This window comes from Lissotriton helveticus, chromosome 5_1, assembly GCF_964261635.1.
Source record: "Lissotriton helveticus chromosome 5_1, aLisHel1.1, whole genome shotgun sequence".
Classification (NCBI taxonomy): Eukaryota; Metazoa; Chordata; class Amphibia; order Caudata; family Salamandridae; genus Lissotriton; species Lissotriton helveticus.
The window spans coordinates 1,255,091,183-1,255,109,713 of NC_136065.1; the positions used below are offsets into that span (position 1 = coordinate 1,255,091,183).

Consider the following 18,531-nt stretch of genomic DNA (forward strand, 5'->3'; position numbering starts at 1 on the left):
GCGCTCTAGACGAAATAACATCCGCATTATTGGCGTGCCGGAGTCGGAAGGCACGAGAGCCATGGACTTGTACGTTGAAAGCTTGATTACGAAAGAACTTAAACCGAAGGGACTGTCCACCTTCTTTTCTATGGAGAGGGTGCACCGCGTGCCAGGTGGCCAACCTAAACCGGGGGCGACCCCACAACCAATTGTTGCCCGACTGTTCAATTTCCGGGACCGGGATGCCATCTTGCAGGCAGCACGGTCGTCCCCCCCTATTAGACTTCAGAACTCCACTGTGGCTTTCTTCCCAGACTACACGGCGGATGTCGCACGCAGGAGAAGAACCTTTTTCGAAGTAAAGAAAGAACTCAGGGCAAGAGAACTCCCATATTCAATGCTCTTCCCGGCCAGGTTGCGGGTTGTAGCGGACAATAGAACGTGGTTCTTCGATACCCCGGAATCCGCGCAAGAATGGCTGGAGGGATGGCGTACGGACACACACCCTCGGAGATCTAACCGGCACCAGAAAGGTCGTAGCGCCGGACGTCATCAGGAATCCCAAGCGTCAGGTGGAGGAACGGAAAGCGGCTCACCATTAAGAGAAGACGTGGGTGAAGAAGACAACGAAGAACAATGACTTCCAGGTTCTACATTTTGTCGGTCTCATTGTACAGCACGCCTAAGGCCCGCCACTGGACACTGGGCGCTGGACCTCCGGGGAAGAGACTGAGGGGCCGCTGACTTCGGAGAGTCCTTTACCCCGGCGCGCAAGTAAACTGTTGTGGGGATGGGGCATGCACTCTGCTAAGTTGGGGGGGCGGGCAGTTTTGAGTCCGTGTAGCAGGGGGGCAGGGAGGGGGGCGTTTAAGGGAAGGGGAATGGTTCATGTTCGGGATCAGTTGGTCCTAAGGGTTCAGGGTTTGACTCACAACCACACTATACAATATGACACTACCAACACACAGCGTCACATGACTCACATACGGGCACACGACAGTAGGCATGCTGGCGATCTGCCTGCTTTGCTCCTTATCAGACACAATGCCCAATGCACGAGGCGGTGGGCTAGCCCCCACATCAGTTCTTCCCACGGGATACAGGAGGGAATGAATCCGGAGACACAAACTGGGCCCCATGACAAGCCACCGCCATGGCCAGGATAGATAGCCTCACCCGACAGCCCCGCTACAAATCATGTCATTGAACGTTAGAGGACTGGGCGATAGGATCAAAAGGGGCTTGGTTATGCAGGGAATTAAGAGATTGGGTCCTGCTCTAGTTCTTGTACAGGAGACACACTTAGTGGGTGCGGCCACACGGGCGATGGATAGAAGGGGTAACCGCATGATTGCACACGCGGAATTCACCTCGGGATCCCGCGGTACTGGCATAATGCTACGAAAATCCTGCCAATACATAGTGAAGTCCACCAAGACAGACGACCAGGGCCGCTTCGCGGCGGTTCACGGCTTGTGGGAAGGCAGGCCATTGAATGTGGTGTCGGTCTACATCCCGCCGGCGCTGCATTCCGTGGCACTGCCAGACCTCGGCAAGTTCCTCTTGAGTCTCCCTGACGGGGATTTAATCATTGGGGGAGACTTTAACACAATACTGCACAACACTCTTGATCGTTTCCCGATACGAGCGCGCACAGAAGGTCCCAGTAAGCTTCATAGTTTTCTGGAAGCGCAAGGGTTGGTGGATGTGTGGCGCCTATTACACCCCGAGCAACTGGAATACACCTATTACTCAGCTACACACAATAGCCTCTCAAGGATAGATTACTTCCTCACATTAGGAAGCGGTCTCCTTACCATAGACGACGCACAGATACAACGGAGGGGTTTACGGATCATTCACCAATTACTTTGACTATGTCTAGTTTAGGGAAAACGCGCAAGAGGATCTATCCAATCTTTCCAGGGTATCTTAAGGTTCCATCTGTTAGTAAGGAATTGAAGAAAGCAACCCGATATTATTTTGAAGAGAATCGGTCTTCGGTACAATCACCTTCAGTACTATGGGAGGCGTATAAAACAGTGTTCAGAGGACAAGCCATTGCAGCGATAACGCACCACAAGAGAACGCAAGGGAGGGAAGCTTTAGAGCTGGAGTTGGACCTAGAAAGGGCCAACACTGCCCATATGGCGGATCCATCGGATGACACGCTACACTCACTACAATTGCATCAGCGTCGCCTCGACTACCACCAGAGGCGATTAACCTTGCTTGATATTGCAGCCACCAAACACAGGGTATACGACATTGGGGACAAAGCTAGCAAAGTCTTGGCATGGCTCGATAGAAAGCAGGGGGGTAACAGGAATATACTGCAAATTACAGACTCACATGGGACAGTACACGACCAGGCCGGAAGAAATTGTCGACGTGTTGGCCGATTACTTTACCGAGGTATACACCCCGGCGGTAATTGTGACCGAAGAAGAGGCTCGGGAGGCCCTTAATCAGGTATCCCTGCCAACGCTAACAGAGGAGGTGGCAAAAGACCTTGATGCCGCTTTGACCACTGACGAAATTCAGTTGGCTATTAATGCGCTCCACTCAGGCAAGGCTCTAGGCCCAAACGGGGTGCCCATTGAATGGTTTAAAACGATGTCGGAATCCTTGAGTGCCCCCCTTCTTCAGATGTACGAGGAGAGTAGAGGGAAGGGTACGTTGCCCCCAGACCAACGGATGGCGACCATAGTGGCCATTCCAAAACCGGGTAAACCGCCTAACGAATGTAAGTCCTATAGGCCTATCTCACTCCTGAACCCTGAAGCGAAAATACTAGCAAAATTATTGGCAAACAGACTCATGCCGTGCTTAACTCAGCTAATCCACCCAGACCAATCTGGATTTATGCCGCACAGAAGCACAGCATTGAATCTTCGTAGAGTGCAGGGAGTGTTGGCAAGAACCCCACTGTTGACAGAACCGGCTGCGATACTGTCCTTGGATGCCAAAATGGCGTTCGACATGGTGGAATGGAACTACCTATTCGCAGTACTCACCCGCATGGGGTTTGGGCCCACTTTTATCGCATGGATCAGATTATTGTACAAAGACCCAGTGGCAAGAGTAGTGGCAAATGGACACATATCACGTGATATACGTTTGGCGCGGGGAACTAGACAGGGATGCCCGCTCTCACCCCTCCTTTTCGCGTTGGTCCTAGAGCCGCTGGCAGTTACTATTCGAAAGACGCCACTATTGAAGGGGATTAGATGGGATAATACTTGGGAAGATAGAGTGTCCTTATACGCGGACGATATGTTGATTTACCTCACGGACCTGGGAAGTAGTCTTCCGAACCTCCTCACAATATGCAACTCACATGGGCGGTTGTCCGGCTACACTATCAATTGGTCGAAATCGACAATTTATGAGCTTAGGGGACCAATCCCGGCCCTTCCGGAGTCTTGCCCTCTGAAGGTGGCTGGTAATTCCTTTAAATACCTAGGCATACATGTCACCCGAGAGGCCACGGACTTCGTTGCTCTTAATCTACAACCCCTCTCGTTCGGCTCCGCAATGACGTACAACACTGGAAGGAACTTCCATTGACATTGCTAGGCAGAGCAGCGCTATTTAAAATGATGGCACTGCCGCGCTTTTTGTACATACTTGAAAACACTCCAACGCTAATACCCACCAGCTTCTTTCAGAGGGTGACGGCACTGATGTCGAGTTTACTATGGGGGAATCGTCCGGCCCGAATAGCCCACGTGAAGCTCAACAGGAGCTGGTACGATGGCGGGATTGCACTGCCTAATGTGCAACTGTACTACTGGGCGGCCCAACTCAAGGTTCTCAACCAATGGATACATGCCCCACAGGACGACCCGGCATTTCAGGCGGACAGAGCACAACTAGGCACTCACACCCTACTGGCGCCTCTGTATCACAAGGGTGCTGCGGCGAAACTGATAGGACCCACCAAGCATACCGTACAGTTATGGTACAAGGCGCAAACGAAACTGCACTGGGAAGGGATCATCACGAAACTCACACCACTGTGGGACACCAAGGCATTGGGACATTTGAGGCATACTAAGGGCTTCACCCAGTGGGACAACATTGGGATTTCCACAGTGGGAGACATGTGGTCCAGAGAGGGGGTGATTCCATTTGCATCCCTTCAGGAACAATACGAATTAGGGGACACTGAAATGTTTAGATACATTCAAATTAGGCATGCCCTCCAGGCAGTGATCCCATCGAATACCACACCACCGGAGTCTTCCCCGCTTGAAGACCGCCTGCTCACAGACTTTATGCAAGAGGGTGCAACGTCATTAACCTACCGCAAGCTGCTTAATAACATGCCTGACCCACTGGGGAAACTAAAAGATAAATGGGTGGAGGATGTCGGCGATTTCGACGACTCTGAATGGAACGCAGCTATTGCCTCCCCACGTGAAGCTGGAATATCAGCTAGGTTCCGCCTGGTACAGTTAAAAATCCTGCATAGGATATACTACACGAGAACTACTGTACATAAATTGCAGAGGGCGGATCACCCTTATTGTCTTAGGGGATGCGGCGAGGAAGGTACTTTCATACACACACTCTGGAGCTGCACGAGCCTCGTGTGTTATTGGCAGCGGGTGCTCCGCACCATCGCACAAACACTTGACACCTCATTAACACTAGACCCACGTGTGTGCTTGCTTAATGTATGGGGGCCTACTGATTTAACATTTTATGGTAGGTTGTGGGTCACGATAGGCCTCATGACAGCTAAACGGGACATTGCGCAAAAATGTGGGACGGCCGAGCTCCCCACCTTGGCGCAATGGAGTAGAAATATGGACATGCTCATGTTAACAGAGAGGGCGGTATACAAAATGAGAGCCAGTCCGCGTAAATGGAATGTAATTTGGCAACCCTGGAACACATACTGAGGGGACATTTGCGACCCATTACCGGAGGATGATATTGACAGTTCAGAGGATGAGGAAGAAATTGAGTGACGGCTGAGGGCTACAGCAGAGGGCATGCACGCTGGGTACAGAACTTGTCTGATGCAATAGGAGCGGATGGGGGGGTGCGGTTGGGAGGGGGGTATAACTTTCTGTGGCTTGCGGGCATGACCTACATCAGGGTGGCGTTGATGTCGATCAGCAAAGTATGCGTTCTGTGAGTTACAACTGAGTCACGTGTTGAGTTTTTTAGTACATAAAATACAAAATGCAAGTTTTCATTATGCACATGTCTAACATATCCCTAGGGATTCAACAACCTAACAAACCATTAATATAAAGACAACCTGAGTAGGGCAGAATGCATACTTGGAGAACATGCACATGACACCTTTTAAGCCGGCCTCAGGGTTGTAGGCACAAATATGTACGGTTGTTGATATTGAATATCTATATTCTTGCGCTAATAAAAGAAATTAAAAAAATATATATCTTAAAATAATAAAGTCCCTACATTAAATTATGCAATTAGCAAATGGAAAGTAAAGGTTTGCCGAAAACCCATACTGAATACACAATGCATTTTCCACCTGGTAAAAATATTTAACTAGTGGATAACAAGCATTTGCAATGCAATAGCTCTCGCATTTACGAGAGTTTGAGTTATTGGCATAGTAAATGACAATGCCAATAGCTTAAACTTAAGCGCTGGTGAGGCGTTACCAAACAGTACCGGTGTTTACAGGTAAATAGTTTGCTCTCTAGTGTCATTTTCATCCTGATATTATCAGGTCAAATGTAGACATGGACACTGGGAAACTTAAGGGAGCAGGGATACCAGAAGACTGGGACGAGGCAAATGCAGACTAAGAGAAATATATACTAAGGGACACATGGGGGATACTGAGCATGCAGTGAGAGACCGACTCTGGAAGACACTGACAAAACATGGATTACGGAGGAGACTGAGAGATGGGGGTGCCATGGACACTAGGAGAGACTGCAAGGCTGGGGAGATGCGGCCACTGGGAGACATACATTAGAAGACACGCACATTGGGATACATGGAAAGGCACTGGAAGAGCTCACACAAACAATACGCCACAGCTCAGAAACACAACATAATCTAATATAAAATAATTATAACTATTTATATAGCGCTTACTACCCCGACGAAGCGTTGAAATGTAGGAGCACGCCATGACAGCATAGTATAACATAGCACTGCACAAAAAACTGTCTGAGTATTGAGTGGCGCAGAGCCTTATGTGACTCTCAAAACATCTTAATACCTGTAGCAAGCCATAGCATATAACATAACACAGCATGTTATAAATGCATAACTTACTTTGACAACTCACAGCAACCATACAGACGTGATGCAAAAATATCATAATACAGCACAACGTACAATCGACATGTGTGGGCGTGGCTAGCCAAGCCAAGATGGTGGACGCACCCTAAGAGTGCTCCGGTACCCCTCCACCATCCGCCTGTAATTCCAGGCCACAGAAAACCGTTGGAACCCGCATCTCCCTTCTTACCTGCCATGGTGAGCCGACGGAGTGTTTAGGAGCTTGAACCTCCGCATCGGGTCCCCTGAAGCTGCGGACTGGCCTGCCGACTCTCCTGGTCAAAATGGTGGCCACCGGCCCGTGACCTTCACTCTTCTCCAGTGGAGGCAGAGCCCGGCCCCAGGAGCTGAGGGGCTCTCTGAAGCTGCACCCCCCTGGATCCGCTGGGACCCGGCCTGCTGCAGAACAAAGTGTCTCGTCTCCCCCGCTGGCCGCCTTCCTGCTTGTGGTGACGGGCGGCCTGGGAGAAGGAATCGGACGCAGCCTCCTTCCAGGTCGCGAGGGTTCGGGACTCAGAGCCCTGGCGCAGTGGCGGGCGGCGCCAGGGTTGAGTGTACCCAAGCTTTGGCCCCACTCGCGGAGGGATCATCGGCGCGGCCGCCATATCGGGCGGCGGGAGCCGCGGGGGTGGCCCTGAGCTCTCTGCTGGTTATCGCTCCCTGCCTCCATCGCGGCCTCGCTCACTGCTGCTGGCGCCCAGGCCTCCGGCCGCTGTTGAGCCTCGCCTCCTGTCTCCATTACTGACTTTCACTGCATGCTGTGCTGGGCGGCCATCTCCATCCACTGTGCACCCACATATTCCCTAGGAGCCTGGAGCCGCGCTGTGACGGGCAGAGCCGGGAGCAACGCATGTGGCCATCGAGCCTGCCCGTGTCTTGCTTCCACTTGCAGACTGGTCAGTGCTACGGTCGCTGCATTGGGTGGTCGGGGCTGCGGAGAGGTCTGGGGTGAAACGTGTGCTGAAGCGGGTGCGTCCTGGCCGCGGTAGGGTCCAGGAACAGTTGATTGGGCCCCCTGCGCGCGCAGGCAACCACTGTTTGGGGGGGCCTGCCCTGAGTGAACCCCCTTGTTGCCTGACCCGACGGACTCTCTCACGCTGCTTGAAATTGAGCTGCCAGGGCCCTGTCTTTGCCTTGGTGGACACGGATGGACTGTTCTCACCCTTGGAATTGACTGGTGCGGGCTGGTTGGTCCGTATTTGTGGAGCTGGGCGGTGGACCTGGGTGGCGGGCCCCCACGCCGCCCCGCCCCCGGGATTCCTGGCTCTTGAAGCGGGACGACTTGTTGCCGCAGCTGTACGATCTGTGGCTCCCGAGCCCTGCCTGTGGCCCTGGGGCCTGGCCCCTAGCCATTTCACCGTTCCCCTCCTCCCCTTGGCCCCCCCGCCCCTAGAGACCTATTCGGACTGGGACAACAGAGTCAGCCGCATATATCGGGCAGCGGCGAGCAGGTCTTGACTGGGCATCGGCGCTGATTGATCAGCCATCCAAGAAGGTGCTCCGGTTGCCCACTGTGTGACCCACCTGCAGGTGGCCCGGGCGCCACAGCTCTTGGGGTGCTACCATGGGTAGAACGGACAGGTCGTCGAAGGCTCCTGCCACCCAAACCAAAATGGACCGCATCACTACCTTGGAGGTGGGCGCGCCTGGGGGTGGCGCGGAACAGGAGCCGCCGCCCTCAGCAGAGTTGTCCGCTATCCTGCAAGCCATCCATGCCTCGCAATCGTCGGTGGAGGGCAAGATCGCGGAGGTACGCGTGGCATGACTCTTATCCGGCTAGATCTCCGGAACACCAGCTTCCTTGGATCATTTTTCATCTATTACTTTGGATCGCTTTCTCAACCTGCTTATACAAGTCAAGTCTGGCTCCCCGGCGGACTGTGCCCCTGCACGGATCCTTAGAACCCTCTTCACCGGTTGTCCTGCCCCTCCACTTGCCCTTCTTAATGCTTCGCTGGCTTTGGGTTCTGTGCCTTCACCTTTTAAATCGGCTATAGTTCTCCCTATTTTAAAAAAAAACTGGCCTTGATCCCTCACTTCTCCCTAATTTCAGGCCTATCTCTTTACTCCCTTATCTTGGCAAAATCCTTGAAAGCCATGTAAAATCTTGTTTGTCCACCTATATCGAGGAGAACCACCTCCTGGCCTCCCATCAGGCGGGATTTCGCCCAGGTCATTCCACGGAGACTGTGGTCCTCGCGGTCCTGGACGAACTTAAGGGGAAAGCTGACACCAATCTCCCCCAAGCTCTGGTCCTCCTCGATTTGTCCGCTGCGTTTGACACGGTCGACCATTCCATCTTTCTCGACCGGGTCAGCGCAGCGGGCATACGGGGCACTGCCCTTTCTTGGCTCGCGTCCTTTCTTCAAGGCAGGTCCCAAGCGGTCCACCTTTCTGGTTTTTCTGCCCCCCCTCGCTCGGTTACCTGCGGGGTTCCCCAAGGCTCTTCTCTTTCCCCCCTTCTTTTCAATCTTTACATCTACCCTCTTATTATTTCTCTTCTCGAGCTGGGGGGTCTCTGTATATAACTACGCGGATAACCTCCAGCTCGTTTTTGATCTTTCCTCCCCGTCTGAGTCCCTTCCTAAGTTTTGTTCCACTTTAGTTTTCATATCTGAATGGATGAGCTTCAATCATTTGAAGCTTAACCCTGACAAGACGGAGCTTGTCCTCACTGGTGGTCCCTCTAACCCTTGGTCCCCGCTTCACTGGCCCCCTTCCTTTGGTCCCCCCCTTCACCCGCTTCCTCCGTCCGAACCCTGGGCATCAAGGTCAGTCATGATCTGTCCATGCATGCCCAAATTAGCTCTGTCGTATCTTCTTGCTTTCTGTCCCTCCGTCTTATCCGTAAAATTTCCCGGTTCTTCTCGTCGGATGCTCTCAAAACTATCAGCATGGCTCTTATCATCTCTCGCCTTGACTACGGGAATGGCCTGTATGTGGGCATACCAACCTACGAAACCCGTCGCCTTCAGGCCATCCAAAATCAGGCAGCCCGCCTCATTCTCCGCCTCCCCAAAACCTCCCACATTACCCCTGTACTTAAGTCTCTTCATTGGCTCCCCGTGCACTTCAGATCTTTCTTCAAACTAGCCTGCTTGGCCTTTCGAGCCCATACCCGTTCAGCTCCCCTTTTCATCACATCTCTCATTACCCCTTATGCCCCCACTCGCACTCTCCGCTCTTCTTCTCTCTCCCTTCTGCATGTCCCCCGCTTCCGTAAATCCAGAACCGGGGGCACCCGTCTCTCGGTGTTGGCCCCATGGTATTGGAAAAGCCTTCCTCTTTCTATTCGATCCATCCCCATCTACACCCATTTTCGTAAAGCCCTTAAAACTTTTTTGTTTTCCCAGGCATTTCCTTGTTAGCCTCCCGGGGTCTCTTCTGTGAGTTTAGTCAAGTCCCCAGCGCCAGGAAGCCGCTTGGCCACAGTGCGCTTAACCAAGTTTTCTTTTCATTTAATTTCATTTCATTTCAACACCAGCGGCTGGATCAAGGATACTGAAACCCGTATCTCCACCGTGGAAGATGACGTCGAGCAACTCAAAGGGCAGGTGGCCCGCCTTCAATCTCACACTCAGGAGCTGCATCGCCGGGCAGAAGACGCAGAGAATAGGTCCCGGTGCAATAATCTTCGCCTGGTTGGTTTCCCGGAGGGGGCGGAGCAGGGTCGCATGGCGGAGTTTCTGGAGAGATGGCTCAGATCATGGGTCCCTGAGGGCTCGCTCTCCCCTTGGTTCACGATTGAGCAGGCCCATCGGTCCCTGGCCCCCAAGCCTCTTCCGGGTGCAGCTCCCCGACCTATCATAATGTGGGTCCTTAACTTCAAAGACCAGGATGCCATCCTGTCGGAAGCCCGTAAGCAGCAGAAGCTCCTGCATGAAAATCGCACTATCTTGATATTCCCGGACTATACCCACGAAGTCCAAAGCCAGCGCCGCTCATTCGACGAGATGAAACAAAAACTGAGGGCGCTCGGTATCCAATACTGTCTTCTCTTCCCGGCACGCCTGTGGGTGGTATTCGCCAACAAGGCCTTGTTCTTCGACAATCCAACTGAGGCCTGGACTTGGGCAACGGAGGAATGCCCGTTGCACGCTGACGTTCGAGCTCCGCAGCGGGAGGGGGCTGGGGGCGGTCGAGCTCACCTTTCGCCTCCCACTCTCCAGCCCCGTCGTAACCGCTCCCGCAGGCGCCATGGGTGGAGGCGAACACGCTCGGACTCTCCACCCGGCTGCCCTCTTCATCCGATGCTGCTATCCAACGACTCATCAGCTGGGAGACGCTCTGGATCATCTGACCATTTGGCTCACAGGGGCGCTTCGCCCCGACCATCCTTGCAGGTTCTCCCGGACACAGACCTCTCATGCAGCCCCATGCTTCTGAAAGATCCTGTGTGAACTCACCTCTGCCTGCCGGGCTTGGCTCCGCAGCCGGAGGGTATACCTGGTTCTACCACATTTCTTTCTTATCTGATGGTCTCGTTTAAGTGCATCCTGCAATGAGGAGGGATCCTCCACGCTTTCCCATTCCCAAGCGTTTTAGTTTGGTTGTTTACACTCTGGCTGTTGTTAGGGCGACAGATGCTTCCGTTCCTCAAGTGTACGGTGGGGGAGCTTGTGGGGGGGTTAGGATCGTTGTCCCGAGTTTTTTTCCTCTGTTCTGTGTTTCTTTACGTTTCTTGGTTCGACCACACCAGCAATCATGAAACACCCTGATGTACACCCCACACGACACACAAACTGGATCTCCCCCTCAGACTTGAAACCCCATTGTCAACCCAAACACCATGTTCGACGCGCCATTAATAAACATCCCTCTGAGTATCATGTCCTGGAACGTTAATGGCCTCCTGGACCGCTTTAAACGCATGGCGGTTCTCAAGTACCCGCAGCGCTCAGGGGCAGACATCTTACTCTTACAAGAAACCCACCTGCAGGCTAATCACTGCCCCTTCCTAACGCGATACGGCTATGACGGAGTGTGGCACTCCGGGTTCACCAGGGGTTCCCGTGGGGTGGCAATGCTGGTGAGCGCTCCCTTCCTTTGGTGACTATCCAAACGACTCTTGAAAAACCAGGGTACCTTCGTGGCCATCAGTGGCACAATAAATGACAACCCGATTAACCTGGTGTCCCTTCATTGTCCCCCTTCGATGCTGACAACTTTAGCTAAAACTGTTGATCTCCTGGCATCGCTGCTCCCCGGTCCCACATTCCTTGGGGGCGAATTTAACGTGGTCTCGTCCCCGGACCTCGACAGACACGACAGGCCCGCCATCCTCAGGTAGAATTGCACAAGCCAAGCAGCTGCGGTCTTGGTCATCCTCACTGGGTTTGTGCGACGCCTGGCGACTGTGGCACCCCTACTCCAAACAATTCACACACACCTCAGCGGCACACCACACACAGGCCCATTGGCAAACAGGCACATTGATGCCATTTTTGTTCCCTCGACGGACTGTCTCCTAATTCAGGATGTCTCGCTTCTTCCGAGAGGTATCTCTGACCTCCCGCCAGTGCTACTCCGCGCGGGTCCCCCCTGCCTCTGCCTGACAAACATGGCGGTTGAATGCTTGGTTTCTTCAGGATAAGGTTTTTAGGAAGGTGCTGAGGGAGGAGCTCAAACAATACTTTCTCTCCAACGAGGGCTCTGTGTCCTCCCCTGGCACCCTGTGGGAGGCGGGCAAAGCCACGAATAGGAGGGTCGCCGAGGGCCAACTCAAGCTCCAGCGCCAAACCCAACTGGAGCAGATTACCTCACGAGAGGCGTAGGCCCTGCGCCTCGAACGGGCAGCGGCCCGGTCCTCAGATGCTTCCGACGCAAGACTTCTGACCCGGCTCAGATCGGAGATCAAGCAGCTATCGCTGGACGCAGCTAAACTCCTTTGGCGCTCCTCCGTGGCCAGAGTATATGGTTGGGGCGACAAGAATGGTGCACTTCTTCACCGCCTGGCTACATACCCGAGGGCGAACCGTATAATCCCTGAAATATCGGCACCAGACGGGTCACGGTGCTGTGCCCCAATGGAAATTGTGCAGGCCTTTGCCGCCTACTACCATAGGTTGTACGAGGCCCGTGCCCCACTCCTGTCTCTCACGGACCTGATGGACATGGAGGGGGCTGCCTTCCGCGTGTAGATGCCGCCGTTCAGGCCGATCTGGACCGTCCCATTTCCTGGGAGGAAATTGGAGACTCACTCCCCCTAGTTTCATCTGGCAAGACGCCGGGTCCAGACGGCCTTCCTCAGGAATACTATGCCCACTACCGGGACGTTCTCATCCCCCATCTGGATGCACTGTACTGCGAAGCTGTGGAGAAGGGCTCCTTTCCTCAGGAAACTGACATAGCCACCATTGTGGTCCTTCCGAAATCTCAGCCCCCATCGCCACAGTGTGCAGATTATCGCCCTATCTCCCTCATTAACACCGAGGTCAAGCTGTTTGCCACCCTCCTTGTCCAGCGACTCAAGCCCCATCTGTCTACGTTGGTCCACCTCGACCAATGTGGGTTTATGCCCTCCCGCGGCAACCGACACTGTCTTCGCAGACTGCACTCCGCCTTGGCCCATCGCCATCTCCTCTCTACTTACCTTGCGCTTTTCCTGGTGGACTTTGAGAAGGTCTTCGACTCGGTGGACTGGGGCTTCCTCCAAGATGTTCTCGACATGATGGGACTTGGTTCCCGCTTTCGGGCCATGGTCAAAGTCCTGTACGCCCCCCCGAGGGCTCGCGTCCCAGTCAATGGGGTCCTGTCGGAGCCCTTCCCGGTCTGCAGGGAAACGAGGCAGGATTGTACCCTTTCCCCCCTGCTCTTTGCTTTTGTGATGGAGCCCTTGGCGTCCTTGATGCGGTCTTGCGACGGGATGCGGGGATGGGAATAGCCCAGCCATGAACCGGATAAAATCGCCCTCTATGCAGACGATGTCCTCATTTATTTGGCAGATCCAGCCCTGTCTGGCCCCCATTGTCTTCGTATCTTGCAGTCCTTCGAGCGGGCCTCAGGCCAACGTTTAAATCCCAAGAAATCGGTCCCGGTTCCTCTTCACCTTTCTCGGGAATGCTTTGACTGGCAGTCCGAAATACCCCTACGCCGTCAATCATTCAAATATATAGGGATCTGGGTGACCCTATTGCCCGAGCTCAGCTGGGCCCTCAATGTCACTCCACTGGTGAAGCGAGTCAAGGCGGATCTCCAGCGGTGGCAGTCGCTGCCCCTCAACCCCATGGGGAGGGTGGCCCTTTTTAAAATGATGGTGCTCCCCGCTTCCTTTATATGCTTCAGAATACCCCCATGTGCTTTCTAAGGGCCTGGTTCCGTGAACTTGACGGCTTCACTGGCAAGTACTTATGGGGGAAGGGTAGGTCCAGATTAGCACTCAATACCTGCAGGATCCCCTCGTTTGACGAGGGTTTGGGGATGACTCACCTTTACCTATACTACTTGGCCACGCGACTACTCTCCATTCATGACTGGTTCAATGGGGGGTGGTCCGATCCAGCCTACAGGCTGGAGCTCAGGAAGCTTGGCCTTGACAGGGTACAATCCTTTCTCTACGGGACCCCAATCCCGCCCCGTCTTCCGGAGGTGACGCGCTCTGTCTTACTGGCCTGGGGGGCTGCACTGCGACACACCCATTGGACAACCACGCTGACCCATTGTACACCCCTGTGGCATGGGACCTGGCTCAGGGAGGTGACCGGGCTACGGGGCTTGGGACCATATTGGCATCACATAACTCGGGGACGTTTGGGTGGGGGACCATATGCGTTCCTTTGCTGGTCTCCAAGCCAGGTACTTGCTGCATCACTCTAAGTTCTTTCGCTATCTCCAGCTGCGGCATGCCCTCCACTCACACCTTGCAACAGGCACGCGGCTGCTAGATCATCGCCCACCTGAAGCACGGATTATGTTTGGGGACCTTGGGAAGGGTGGCATTTTCCGTATTTACCGTACACTGATTAACAGCACCCCGACTTCCTTGGACCGACTGCGAAGGCAATGGGAGGACTGGGTGGGCTCCCTGGAAGAAGAGGACTGGTGGGATGCCCTATGGCCCCTAGGACAGTCATTGCCTCTGCTAGGCTGCGCTTAGTGCAGCTCTACTACCTACATGCTGCATACCTCACCCCTGTACGCCTTCATCGCGCTGGGCTAAGTCCATCCTCCACATGTACCAGATGTGGCCAAGACCCCGCTGAATTCCTTCACATGGTTTGGGCCTGTCCCCTTCTGGCGGGATTCTGGATGGGTATCGAGGAAGAGCTATCGGAGGTCCTGGGGTGGGGAGTCCCACACGACCCCAAGCACACAATTTTAGGCATCACTGATGGGCTAGACGGGTCGCGCAATGAAAAACTGTTCTTTACCACAGCGATGGTTGTAGCCAAAAGAGACATTGCAGCCTCCTGGAAGTGTCCCGATCCCCCAACTGTGGCGCATTGGAGAAGTGGGGTGGACTGGTGCGCCACGCAGGAGAAAGTTATGTACGAGGCACGTGGCTGCCCCAAGAAAAATGGTTGGGGGAGGGCTCTAATCACGGGTGGTTTACTTGTTTCCAGAATACCTTTGCTTTATTAATGCCTGTACAATGGGTGGCAGGATTCGGGATCGGTACTTGTCGACTATCGTAAGCTGGTGCAATTTGGCTGGTGCTTTCTTTCTGTAAAATGAATAAAAAGGTGTTTATAAAAAAAAAAAGAAATCGACATATGTGACATGCTGCTTCCCTTTCATCTCCTGTTAAAAAGGTTGCCAGCGCCTCGTGAGGCTGGGAGAGGCGCTGTAAAATAATCCCCATGCTAGATATAACAAAGTCATTGAAAAGTGTACACACTATGGGGTCGATTAGGATGGCGGACCGATTGCCCCCACCGGGCCAGCGGTAGCCACCGCCGGCCAGGCGGGGGCAATCCGTCCGACATCCTCACAGAAAAGACCCCCCGCCACATTAGGATGGCTGGGGGGTCCACAGCGGATAGCAAGACCGTCCGCCGCTTTTCCGCCGGTCGCGAAGAAAAAGTGCTTACATATGGTTGTGGTGTCTGCGAGACACCGCCAACCATATCACAATGCCGGCGGTCCTATGCCTTTGCTTTGGGGGCCCGTTGCGGGCCCCCAGGGTGAAGAGGAGGGTGGGGGGTGCACATGGGGGGTACCTATGCGCGGTGCCTGTCATGTTGTGCTTTGAAACGGACAACATGCATTTTTAGCATTGTGACGGGCGGTGCTTTCAGCACCGCCCGCCGCAATGTTAAAAATACGGGATGCACCCGCCACTGTGGCGGGTGCATCCTAATTCCACGCACGGGACCTCCGCCCTGTGGCGGACGATCCCTTCCTACAACAGGATGGCGGACGGACAAAGTCCGTCCGCCATCCTAATCGACTCCTATGTTACAAAACCCCATTTCCAATAGTAGGCCACCGTTTAGCATAAACGGTGACGCAGAGCCAATGTGAAATGTCCCAAAACTAAGCACATCAACTCGTCAACTGGACGTCTGAGGAAAGCAAGCTTTGCACACCCTGTGACTGCGATGGCCCGAGTGTTCCATGCTTCCTGAAATTGACACATCCACAATACAGTATATTGAAATTATGTTAGAGAGTATCGGCATAAACTCACTTGAATCAACTAAAGCATGCAGGTTGTTCTCCAATCTTTCTTCAAAATTATGCAGTGTGTATGTCCGACAATGTGCATGGAGAGACAAGATCTTGTAGTCAAGATGACTTTGTGTTTCGTAGGAATGACATAGGCATAGTCAGCCAAGCCTGATGTTGTGGACAGCAAATAACTTATCGGGGAGGATTTTGGAATGAGTCCAATGAGAAAGGCGACCGGCGGAAAAAGTGCTTACATATGGTGGTGGTGTCTGCGAGACACCGCCAACTATACCACGATGCCGGCGGTCCTATGCCTTTTCACGGCGGCATTGCCGCCGTGGAAAGACATACGGTCTTTGCTTTGGGGGCCCCCCAGGGTGAAGGGGAGGGTCGGGGGTGCACATGGGGGGTACCTATGGTACCCCCCTGCGTTTCAAAGTACAACATGGCAGGCACCACGCGGTGCCTGTCATGTTGTGCTTTGAATCGCACAACATGCACTTTTAGCAGTGTGACGGGCGGTGCTTTCAGCACTGCCCGCTGCAATGTTAAAAATGCGGGATGCAACCGCCACAGTGGCGGGTGCATCCTAATTCCATGCACTGGACCTCCGCCCCTGTGGCGGACGATCCCTTCCTACAACAGGATGGCGGACGGACTTTGTCCGTCCGCCATCCTAATCGACCCCCTATTTTACAAAACCCCATTTCCAATGGTAGGCCACCGTTTAGCATAAACGGTGACGCAGAGCCAATGTGAAATGTCCCAAAACTAAGCACATCAACTCGTCAACTGGACGTCTGAGGAAAGCAAGCTTTGCACACCCTGTGACTGCGATGGCCCGAGTGTTCCATGCTTCCTGAAATTGACACATCCACAATACAGTATATTGAAATTATGTTAGAGAGTATCGGCATAAACTCACTTGAATCAACTAAAGCATGCAGGTTGTTCTCCAATCTTTCTTCAAAATTATGCAGTGTGTATGTCCGACAATGTGCATGGAGAGACAAGATCTTGTAGTCAAGATGACTTTGTGTTTCGTAGGAATGACATAGGCATAGTCAGCCAAGCCTGATGTTGTGGACAGCAAATAACTTATCGGGGAGGATTTTGGAATGAGTCCAATGAGAAAGGCGACCGGCGGAAAAAGTGCTTACATATGGTGGTGGTGTCTGCGGGACACCGCCAACTATACCACGATGCCGGCGGTCCTATGCCTTTTCACGGCGGCATTGCCGCCGTGGAAAGACATACGGTCTTTGCTTTGGGGGCCCCCCAGGGTGAAGGGGAGGGTCGGGGGTGCACATGGGGGGTACCTATGGTACCCCCCTGCGTTTCAAAGTACAACATGGCAGGCACCGCGCGGTGCCTGTCATGTTGTGCTTTGAATCGCACAACATGCACTTTTAGCAGTGTGACGGGCGGTGCTTTCAGCACTGCCCGCCGCAATGTTAAAAATGCGGGATGCACCCGCCACAGTGGCGGGTGCATCCTAACTCCATGCACGGGACCTCCGCCCCTGTGGCGGACGATCCCTTCCTACAACAGGATGGCGGACGGACTTTGTCCGTCCGCCATCCTAATCGACCCCTATTTTACAAAACCCCATTTCCAATGGTAGGCCACCGTTTAGCATAAACGGTGACGCAGAGCCAATGTGAAATGTCCCAAAACTAAGCACATCAACTCGTCAACTGGACGTCTGAGGAAAGCAAGCTTTGCACACCCTGTGACTGCGATGGCCCGAGTGTTCCATGCTTCCTGAAATTGACACATCCACAATACAGTATATTGAAATTATGTTAGAGAGTATCGGCATAAACTCACTTGAATCAACTAAAGCATGCAGGTTGTTCTCCAATTTTTCTTCAAAATTATGCAGTGTGTATGTCCGACAATGTGCATGGAGAGACAAGATCTTGTAGTCAAGATGACTTTGTGTTTCGTAGGAATGACATAGGCATAGTCAGCCAAGCCTGATGTTGTGGATAGCAAGTAATTTATCGGGGAGGATTTTGGAATGAGTCCAATGAGAAAAGAAGAGAAGGAACGTAGTGCATGTTGAATAATCACGTCTCTGAGTACTATGTCTCACAGAATTGAGCAGCTAAGTAGTGGCAAGGAACCATGATGAAATACAATCCAACTGGGAAAACAAAACAAAAGGATAGCCATTTTGAATTTTAGGAAGGATCAATCCACCAGAAATGCAGGCAGCAATGAATTCCAGGGCCTTGCAATGTGAATGATCGTTCTCTGGCTGATCATGAGAGCAAAGGGGAGGTGGTAGGTTGGAGGAGGCTACTATTGTCTAGCTTATCTATTCTAGTAGCAAAACAGCATGAATTTAGCAGTTATAGAATTGTGGAGCTGAGACATAAAAATAATGGTGGCAGAGACACAAGCTTTAGAGAAGAGTGGGATGTTATACTCTTGGGCCAGTTGAGTTCCATTCTTGCACTGGATAGTTAACTATTTTTTGTCAGGCCAATTGCCACTCTGCTGCTGACATTCTGGGTTACAATCATATGCTTAACAAGATGCTCAGAATTTCATAGATAAAGAATGTTTGTATATTCTGTCCTGGAGTTAAGTATAACTCCAATAAACGTGACCTCAGGAATGACTGAATAGAATATATGTTACCAACTGGCT

The 18,531-nt window shown here is 52.9% G+C and overlaps 1 protein-coding gene across 2 annotated transcripts in view; it reads right to left on the reverse strand.

The window, feature by feature from the left end:
* LOC144755272 (uncharacterized) overlaps window positions 1–18,531 on the reverse strand; it is a 159,442-nt gene that overhangs the window by 84,057 nt on the left and 56,854 nt on the right. The gene's annotated exons all lie outside the window — the stretch shown is intronic.